We start from the raw sequence: 11,511 nt of genomic DNA, 5'->3' as shown, positions 1-11,511 counted from the left end.
TCTAAAATGTGGTGACCAGAACTAAGGCAATAATCCAAGGAGATGTTTTCTTCAGTGCCAATTCCTTGTTTTTTGTCTTGTTTTCTACCCACTTTTGCTGAAACACTGTTGTTTCATACCAAACAAATGGTTTGAAAGAAAGATCAAATATAAGATATATTTTCTAAACTGTGATTCTATGTCATTATAGTTGTAATTTGGATGACTGTCTTCACAGTGAAGATTTTTGCCCCATCAGTTTTATTGGAGGGTTCCACAGTGTGACCCCACAGTGTGCTCATTATGTGGGTGTGATTTGAATGAGGCATTTGATTTGATTATAAAATGTATAAGGGAGCCCTATCGAATCTTAGCAGAAGATATTCAACTACGACCCAATATGGTGACATGTCCCCCAGACAGTCATATAACATAATCCGATGCTGTCCCCTGAACATGTGCAGGCAGCCATGATGGAGGTATGGGTGTGGCCCTGATAGTCTGGACAGTGGTCACGGCTCTCCCTGGTCTGGGAATCAGACCACTGTGGGTCCCGGGTGATTTGTTTCTTGTAATTTTTTTTAACTAAAGATAAAACAAATGTGAAGCTTCTTGTTTCGTCAGAGCCAGAGAATCCAGGGACTGGCCAAGAAATGACTAGCAAGGAGCTGCAGGTATTTATTTTACTTGTTCATACTTATTCTATTTATTTTATTTTGTTAATATGTTTTGTTATGTTGTCTGTCTCCCCCTTCTAGACTGTTAGCCTGCTGTTGGGTAGGGACTGTCTCTATATGTTGCCAACTTGTACTTCCCAAGTGCTTAGTACAGTGCTCTGCACACAGTAAGCGCTCACTCAATACGATTGAATGAATGAATGCTATACCACTTTCCCTACTCCAGCAACTGCTCCCAATGCCAGGATAATGAGTGGGAAGATGGACTCATTGGCATGGGGGGAATTGTGGTGGCACAAACTCTCCTGAAGAACTGGAGAAACTGCTTGGGTTTGTACTGCTTTTCTTGCTTTGAGGGAAGGGAAAAGGCCTTCTCTGCTCTAGTCTCCACTCTGGGGCCCAGGCTGAGGAGATGGATGTTGGTGCTCCCGGCTCCTGCCAGAGTGGCCTCTATGTCTTCTGGTCCAGCAGTAGAAACTGTGCTTCTGTCCCCCTTTACCCACACATCCCCTCTGCCTCCCCTCCATCTCCAGTAGGAATAAAAGCACTGGGAGCTGGGGATACAGAGAGAAAGCCGGGACAGAGATGCTTTAGTATTTGAGGAATGTGTGCATATGTGTACCTGTAGGACAATCTGATCTCTGCTCTCACAGCCCTTCCCCAGTTCTCGTGTCCATGGTTGGCCTGAGTTCCTTCCTCCTAGGGAGCTTCATGGAAAGCCTCCCTGGTGCTGCTTCCTTGGTTAGAAGATGAGGCAATCAAGTAATTTAAACTACAAAGATAATCGATCGGTAGCCATTCTATAGCTAAGAAGGATTTTGCTTAATAAATGGGTAGCAGCTCAAAATGTGCCAATTCATAGTGGAACTTTTTGTAGAATTCAGGATTAGTGAATGAGGCTTGAGTTTTGGGAAGCAAGTCCTGGGGAGCAGTATGGCCTAATGGAAAGGACTCAGGTATGGGAGTCAGAGAATGTGAGTTCTATTCATGGATCTACTCTTGCCTGCTATATAAACATGAGAAAGACACTATGCCTCAGTTTACTCATCTGTAAAATGAAGATTCAAGATCCTTTCTTATTTAGACTGTGAGCCCAATGTTGACCAATGGATGTGTCAGAACTGATTAAATTGTATCTACAACAGCATTTAGAAAAGTGCTTAACAGGTAAGTGCTTAAATAAAGGAAGGAGAAGGAGGAGGAGGAGGAGTAAGGGGGGAGAAAGAGGAGAAAGTAGGAGAAAGAAGAGGAGGAGGAGGAAGAATGTAGAGGTAGAAGAGGGAAAAGAAGTAGAAGAATAAGGAGAAGGAGGAGAAGGTAGTAAATAAATGGACTAAGTCTTCAATTGCAACAACAATAATACTTTGTAATTCTCAGAGAGATCAAATATTATCTTTTATTCTAATTTTCTCAACATTTCTATGTAATAATAATGATGGCATTTATTAAGCACTTACTATGTGCAAAGCACTGTTCTATGTGCTGAGGAGGTTACAAGGTGATCAGGTTGTCCCCCAGGGGCCTCACAGTCTTAATCCCCATTTTGCAGATGAGGTAACTGAGGCACAGAGAAGTTAAGTGACTTGCCCCAAATCACACAGCTGACAATTGGCAGAGTCGAGATTTGAACCCATGACCTTTGACTCCAAAGCCCAGGCTCTTTCCACTGAACCATGCTGCTTCTCATGCTTTATTAGGCTAAGTGCTTTAATGAAGATGAAAGTCAATAGCTGAGACAGGAATAGCAACTAGGTGTCTTCCCTCTAAATCCTGCTTTATTTAGCCATAAAATGTGATAATTAATCAATCTATCATAGTTACTGAGTGCTACTGTGTGCAGAGCACTGTAGTAAGCACTTGGGAAAGTACAATATAACAGATTTGGTAGACAAGCTTATAAAGTCTAGAGTGGGAGATAGACATTAATATAAATAAATTCAATTTTGGATATGTAAATAAAATCTATGGGGCTGAGGGAGGTGTGACTAAAGGGTGCTTTCATTTCCAAAGACTTGGTGACTTTGTAAGTATATCCAGTTTCAGCAATAAAAATTGAATCCTTAAGAAGTCCTCATGTGAGAAGGGGTTGAGGTTGCTTATCCTGTGATGAAAATTTGAACTTTCTAGACTGAATATAGTATTTTACACTGGTATATAATATGTAGTTATGCATGACCTTTAAAATCTGGTTTCCTTTGGAAAATGTCCCAGATATTCAACCATTAGCCAACAACACTCACTATTTTATATTGCTAAACTACTAAATCCATCCTGATAAGTTCTTAGCTGGTCTCGGGGCTGTTCCTCTCTCCCTCCCTCCTTCTTCTGGTTATTTGAGATGATATGGAGGGGATTGATTTCTTGATCAAAAGTGGTAAAAAGCTTGAGTCCTTGGGGAAGAGACAGGTTGTTCTGAGTCATGGAGCTAACTGTGTCTGGGAGGCATACCTGCCTTTTCCCTTGGAGATCCACTTGGAAATGTGCATTTGGTGGGTATCTTTCACTCTGTCCAAGCTACACCTGGTGTAATCAAGGATTTAGTGTGGTTTATTCTAGTTAAGAGCTTATTCCAAGGGTTATTTTGGAAACCCTGATTTCCAACTTTTGCCCAGTAAAAGCTTTCAGGTAGCACATGGCTTAACTGCTTGGACCTGAGAGTTTTAAACACCAGTGACTGTGAATATCACTTTAAAAACTTCCTCTTTAGCATTTCTGTTGTGATCTTCTCCTATGGGTATCGCTAACTAAATCTCCAGTTTGAGTTTGTCTGATGAGGGATTTTTGTTCCATTATGGCTGCTCAGGCCTATACAGAAGGTTCACTTAGGTGGAGTTTCTAATTCTGTGTGTTCCTTTAATAACCTGCAAAACAGGATGGATAATTTTACTTATTATTTAGGGGCATACAGCAAAGTGGCTCCTTGTCCAATCCACTGAAGAAAAATCCATGAGACACAAGCTACCATTCTAAAAGCTGCCCTCAGACATAATATTTAGCAAATTATTTTAGATTATTCTTTACATTTCAGTGGGTTTCAAGTCAACCACATCTAATAGAATTGTATTAGAGTTAAAAATATTTTTTTCCATACTGATTTACACACTGCTATGAAATATGAACATATTTCACCTTACTAACCCAGTCTTTAATGCAATGCTTTGCATTCAGCAAGTGTTTCATACATATCATGACTCACTTGCTACACATGTAGCATAGATGTGTCTGAATATATAAGTATCGACCCTAATGCATACTGTGGAAGGAAGATATATATAGCAGTGTTAACATTCACGTACAATTTATATGAGGGAAGTATATCTGCATTCTTGCAATGGAGAATGTTTGGGTAAATATTTCAAAATTTTGGAAACATAAAACATCTCCTCGAAATAATGCACTCAGGTTTTTAGCAGGAAACAAATTTGTTAATATTGCGAGTCAGAAGATTGTGGGTTCTAATCCAGGCTCAGCCACGTGTCTGCTGTGTGACCTTGGACAAGTCACTTCACTTCTCTGAGCCTCAGTTACCTCACCTGTAAAATCAGGATTAGGACTGTGAGCCCCTCATGGGACAGGGAATGTTTCCAACCTAATTTGCTTGTATCCACCCAGTGCTTAGTACTGTGCCCGGCACATTCATTCAATTGTATTTATTGAGCGCCGACTGTGTGCAGAGCACTGTACTAAGCGCTTGGGAAATACAAGTCGGCAACATATAGAGATGACCCCTACCCAACAACAGGATCACATGAGCACTTAACAAATACCATAATTCTAGGTCCCTTTCTATTCTCCATCTACACCCATTGCCTTGGAGAACTCATTCACTCCCTTGTCTTCAATTTTCATCTCTAAGCAGATGATATCCAAACCTATATCTCCAGCACTGTCTATCTCCTTTCCTGCAATCTTACATGTTCTCCTGCCTTCAAGACATATCTACCTGGATGTCCTACAGACACCTCAAATTAAACATATCCAAAATGGAACTCCTTATTTTTTCCACCAAACCCTGTCCTGTCCTTGTCTTTTATATAAATGTTGACAATACTACTGCCCTCCCTATCTCAAAACCCCATAACCTTTGCATTATCCTCGACTCATCTGACTTCACATACTTATTAAATCTGTCACCAAATTCTGTCAGTTTTACCTTTACAACATTTTTAAAATATGTCCTTTCCTTCCAACCAACCTCCTACCATGCTGATCCAAGCACTGTCCTTCACCTATGTGCATAATAATTGAAGTACTTGTAAAGTTCTTATTATGTGCTAAACACTACACACAGGACTGTTGTAGGAACAAAGCATTCAGACCAGATTCAGACCTCCTGTCTTATACTGAGGTCATAATCTAAGTAGTCCATGCTCGTGCCATTAACCCTCACACATGGACACCCCGTATCATTTTGAGCTCTGCAAAATATCCATAAATGTTTCCAGTTATCAGGACACTGGATCTCTACTTTCTTCTCCTTTAAAAAAAAAAAACTCTCGCATTTCAAAATATATGATCTACTACAGTGCATCATTTGGGACGTAATTCACCATTATTTTTAGATTTGTGGAACATTTTTCTCTTCAAGCACGTACTTTAATGTGGAAGTACAAGTGTTTTCAATAGCATAGTATTTTCATTTATTTTTGCCTTAGAGGGTGTACAATCATTCCCACCATGTTTGCAGCAGGGTAGGTGACTCAATATCCATTTCTTTTTTTTCCTTCCCTGGTGATAAATTCATTCTACCCCCATTTTCTCTTCAAATGTTAGTATTTGTATTTCTTTTCACCTTTCTTAAAAACTCTCCAATTAAGAGCAAATGCACTTCCCATAAAGTTCCCTAGGAGTTAATACATTATGACCAAAAGCAATTAGATAAAAAGAGCAGTTCAGATTTATATAGTCGGCAACTCCTACAGCCCAATACTGTCCATTTTATTATTATTATTATTAGTAATAATAATAATAGTATTCGTTAAGCACTGACTTTGTGCCAAGCACTGTTCTAAGTGCTGGGGTAGAAAAAAGGTAACCAGGTTGTCCCACGAGGTGCTCAGTCTTCATCCCCATTTTACAGATGAGGTAACTGAGGCACAGAGAAGTTAAGCGTGTTGCCCAAAGTCACACAGCTGATGAATGGCAGAGCCGGGATTAGAACCCATGACCTCTGATTCACAAACCTGTGCTCTTTTCACTAAGCTGCTTCTCCAAAAAAAATGTTAAGCGCTTACTATGTTCCAGGAACTGTACAAAGTGTTGGGGTGGATACAAGCAAATTGGGTTGGACACAGTCCCTGTCCCATGTGGGGCTCAGTCTCAATCTGCATTTTACAGATAAGGTAACTGAGGCCCAGAGAACTTCACTCATTCATTCATTCAATTCATTCAATCATATTTATTGAGCACTTACTGTGTGCAGAGCACTGTACTAAGTGCTTGGGAAGTACAATTCAATGGCAAATAGACTCAATTCCTGCCCACAACAGGCTCGCAGTCTAGAAGGGACTAAGGTCACATAGCAGACAAGTGGGGCAAATTGGGATTAGAACCCATGACCTGCTGACTCCCAAGCCCGGTCTCTATCCTGTTTGTCAGCTGCAGAACTACACACTGAACTAGAAAAATAAAACAAAAAAACAAAAATACTCAAAAGTCAAGGTTTTTTTTTTTAATGAAGGAAACACAATTAGAGAAAATTTGCTTAGGAAGATACAATTACATCCAAAGCACCTTGGGAGAGGTGTTTAAGAGCTTATGACTATCTTCTTACCTATCTAGTCTTCAATACTTAAGAGTTTTGTTCATTCATTCATTCAATCATGTTTATTGAGCGCTTACTGTGTGCAGAGCATTGTACTAAGCACTTGGGAAGTACAAGTTGGCAACAGAGATGGTCCCTACCTAACAGCGGGCTCACAGCCTAGAAGGAGGAGACAGATAACAAAACAAAACATATTAACAAAATAAAAAAGAGTAGTAAATATGTACAAGAATAGTAAATATGTACAAGATATTTGTACCTGGATCATCAGCATTGTAATTGCTTATCTGAGAAGCAATCAAATGATGTTCTCTTCATTTGCTTTTGTTTTGTAAACAAATGAAAGAACAGTAGAGCTACAGGATTCATTTGAGTTGATTAAACATGAAATATTCAACTGTCATTTCTATGAGAAAGCATGCATTTATGAGCAGTGTGGTCTCAATGTAGAGAGTCAGGTCATGGTCTGGTAGAACAGGTCTGCTTATATTGTATTTACCTCAGCACTCAGTACAGTACTTTAATAATACAGTGATTCATTCATTCATTCATTGTCGTATTTATTGAGCGCTTACTGTGTGCAGAGCACTGTTCTAAGTGCTTGGGAAGTACAAGTTGGCAACATGTAGTGATGGTCCCTACCCAACAGCGGGCTCACAGTCTAGAATTAATGATAACAATAATAATTTTGATATTTCTGAATTTCTGGGTGCGAAGCACTGTGCTGTGTGTTTGGGATCACATCAGATCAAACTCATTCCCTAGCCCACATAAGGCTCATGATCTAAGGTTGAAGGAGTACAGGTACTTAACCCCCATTACCTATCTATATATATATGTGTATAGATGCAAAATATAGATCTATGCATATAAATATGTTATAATAAATATATCTATACCTATATACTATTCAATATAATATGCTATACTATAAATATGATATGCTATATTTATAATAAATAAATATATATATCTATATATACATGCATGTATATATGGATACAGATATATAGCATATATACATAATATTCATGTAGTACCATACTATATTGCATTATAATATATATGTATATGTGTATACAGATAAAAGTGCACATTATCTATAGATGGATAGACAGATGATAGATCAACATCTATATGAGGAAACTGAGTCACAGGGACCTTTGAGTTGATTGCACAAGGTCAATCAATCAATCAATCAATCATATTTATTGAGCACTTACTATGTGCAGAGCACTGTACTAAGCGCTTGGGAAGTACAAATTGGCAACATATAGAGACAGTCCCTACCCAACAGTGGGCTCACAGTCTAAAAGGGGGAGACAGAGAAAAAAAAAAACCAAACATACTAACAAAATAAAATAAATAGAATAGATATGTACAAGTAAAATAAATAAATAAATAAATAGAGTAATAAATATGTACAAACATATATACATGTTTGTATATACATATATACATATATATATACACATATATATACATATATACAAACATATATACATGTTTGTATATACATATATACATATATATATATATACACACACACACACACATATATATATATATACATACATATATACATCAAACAACAGGCTGGTGAGAGAGCAGGGATTAGAACCCGGTTTGTCTGTCTTCTAGGACTCTGGTCTCTCCACTAGGCCACACTACTTCCCCTAGGCACATAGTGAGTGCTTAACACGTACCATAATTATTATTATTATCACTTACCTGTGAATCCAGGGCCACAGAGGCAGGAGAAGTGATGACTTAATGCTACCACACAAGTGGCTCCATTTTTGCAGGGTGAAGTTGCACATATGTCCGTCTCTACTTCACAGAAAGTTCCCTCGTATCCTTGCATACAACTGCAACTGTAATTGTGCAGGTGATCTAAGCAAATGCCATGATCTGTGCACTGGTGTCCCAAGCAGTAATCAATGTCAAGTTCACAAAAGTTGCCAGTGTAACCAAGGGGACATGTGCATCTAAAGTATATCAGAAAAGAAAAATAAAATTAGGGTCACTGTTTTATTAACTGTTTATAAAGTATTGTGAAGCAGTGGCATTTTCTAGTCTCATTCAACAAGACTATAACTAAAGGTAAAAGGTTCAAATTGTGAGAAATGTTCTAGTTGTCCTATATTTTGTGAGTTACTAGTTCAATATTTACAACAGTATGATAGAAAACAGAAATTAAAATGAATAGACAATAGGCCATTTTCGTTCAAAAACAAATCATCCACCTTAGGATAACACAATTTTAGTTTTTATGAGATTTTAGACATCCATTGGCTTGTGGCATTTATGAAGGATGTGAAATCTTACTAGTCTTGATGGACTGTGTGTGTGGTGTGTATATCTATCTATCTCTCTCTCTCTATATATAGAAAGATTATCTAGATTTTTAAATGTATTTCTTGATTCATATAACTATATCTATAGTTATTGCTATAATAAAATATTAGGTGAATTAATTATTGCAACAATTGCACATCACTGATTTAAACCTTGGAAAAACATTATTTAATAGTAGTTTGCCCTATTAGTAACATTCACTGGACTTTCTTCTAACACTACTCTCTTTTTTAACAATGGAAAAGAAAATGTGAAATATTTCCTGTTTAATCTGAAGGGAAAGGAATACAGGTTTAAAATAAAAAGTATACTGAGTTTATATACAGAAGAAAGTTGAATCAATCAAGTTTATTGAACACTTTGTGCAGAGCACTGTATTAAGCACTTAGGAGAATACAATGTGAGTGGGTAGGCATTTTACCTGACCATTGCTTTACAGTCTTGTAGGGAGGATATAAACTTTTGATAATTAAAAATTATTTTGTGGAGTCCATTTACCATTTCATTCTAAGCATATTTGTAAGCTAGTGGAAAATCAGAACAAAACATTAAGGGGCTGTGCATGCTATCAGCAGGAAGAAAACAGCAAACAAAATGTTTTATTCATGTGCCGTTAAAAGGCTATCTTCTGGATAATGAACTGAACCACACTCTCTTGTGACAAGATATTTCAAAACTGGGCGACTGAAAGCTAAAGGGGAGATAGGAGTAAGAGGGTTGATGTCACTGAACAATCTATTTCTACCTCAGAAAACTAAATTATGTTCAGGTATTGCTGACAGTGGCCAGTTTATTTCCCTTTCCTACACATGGAACATAGATAGCCTTATTCTAGTCCCTTAGTGTCTGAAGGAGACAGTGCTGACTCCAAAAGGTCCAGGGTTAGAAAAAGTGATCTCCTATCACTACATTGATATTATGCCCAAATTATTCCCTCAGGCACACATATGCACATTAAAAGAATTTCAGTATTAACAGGATAATTTATATATTTCAATATGAATGCTTTTATCCATATTATTTGCATATATGATGGTAAAGAAGGAGAAGCAGCGTGGCTCAGTGGAAAGAGCATGGGCTTTGGAGTCAGTGGTCATGGGTTCAAATCCCAGCTCCGCCAATTGTCAGCTGTGTGACTTTGGGCAAATCACTTAACTTCTCTGGGCCTCAGTTACCTCATCTGTAAAATGGGGATTAAGACTGTGACCCCCCCGGGGGACAACCTGATCACCTTGTAACCTCCTCAGTGCTTAGAACAGTGCTTTGCACATAGTAAGTGCTTAATAAATGCCATCATTATTATTAAAGGACACCTAAGGTCGATTGAAACACACGGCTAAAGACTCTGCTTTTACATTTTGTACAGGTGCATGTTGATGATTTTGTAAAATGATATCACCATCCCTTTTTCTTTCTTCCAATAAACAAATCATTTGATACATTTTTTATTAAGGAATTTAATTTCAGAATGTTAATAATTAAATGTTTTATTAATTGTTCACACTCAAAAATAGGTAACTCAATCCCTCCCCTTTCTTATCTCTTTTCTGTCATAAAATTTCTTCTTCAATTGTACTTTGTACATTTGTCATTATCGAATACTGACCTAATTATAGTATAGGGTTAAACTTAGAATGTTTGCTTCTTTTCTTAACAGTGGTTAAAGCTGCATCAATCTGTTTCTCTATCCTGTTTAGCTCTGTGGAAATGCTTGTTCTTCCTTGTTCTAAACAAGAAGCTGCTGATGAACTACAATCTCATTTTCTTTGCATGTAGATATGACTGAAGAAAACAACAGTTGACAAATAACCCTTTCCACACAGATTCCACAGAAAAATCGATTTTTTTAGGCCAGGAAAGTATTCACTGCTTATAGAACTTGACACTTTGCACTGCCCTGGCTCTTTACCACAACTTCCATTTTAAACTGAGCCACACCATCTCTGATTGCTTGACAGTAGTGAAATTTATCTACTGCTGTCAAATCTCCAACTACCTAATGTTGATACTGTGTTACTTCAATGTTTCTTGGCCTGTCTGTTTAGCTATCGACCTGCAGTTCAATGCACAGGTAGCACTTTGGCAGTGTGCTTTTATCCACTCTCATTTATAAAATCAGTCTATAGGAGATAAGCTGTGAGGAGTAAAGTTATGACCATATTAATAACCAATTAAAATACATTAAAATACATTCTTAAGATTGCTTACTCATATAAAATCATAAGGTACCTAATGACTTGAAATAGAGTTTAAAATGCAGATTCATTGACCTAATGATGAGATACGAGTCGTTCGTTCACATTTCATTTTTTTTTCTACTGGTTCTTCTTGAATTTTGCTTTATCAAAATCATATAAAGTATCTCCATAGTGAATATTAATCACCATGACAGCCCCACTAGGTGAATAAAATTGAATCATATATCATAATTGCAAATCAAAATTGTTTTGTAGTGTGGGAAAAAAATCAAATTATTTGGGTCTGAAATTTAAGAAAATTGAACTGTACTTGCCTAAGCAATAAAGTGCTTATTTGTCATTCTTGCCACGTCATCTTTGATACTGAACTCTTTACACTCTATGCCTCTCACTGTATTAAACCTTTCTGTATCCCCAGAGTTACTGGACCACTGAACTTCGGAGTGCAGAATAGGCAAGGCTTCTGGGCTTTGAATGTTGTTACTCTGTACCCCATGTGGCTGAACAGTTATCCCTTATTCCTTTTCATTCATTA

This window comes from Tachyglossus aculeatus, chromosome 1, assembly GCF_015852505.1.
Source record: "Tachyglossus aculeatus isolate mTacAcu1 chromosome 1, mTacAcu1.pri, whole genome shotgun sequence".
Classification (NCBI taxonomy): Eukaryota; Metazoa; Chordata; class Mammalia; order Monotremata; family Tachyglossidae; genus Tachyglossus; species Tachyglossus aculeatus.
Note: the sequence above shows the minus strand (reverse complement) of the source record.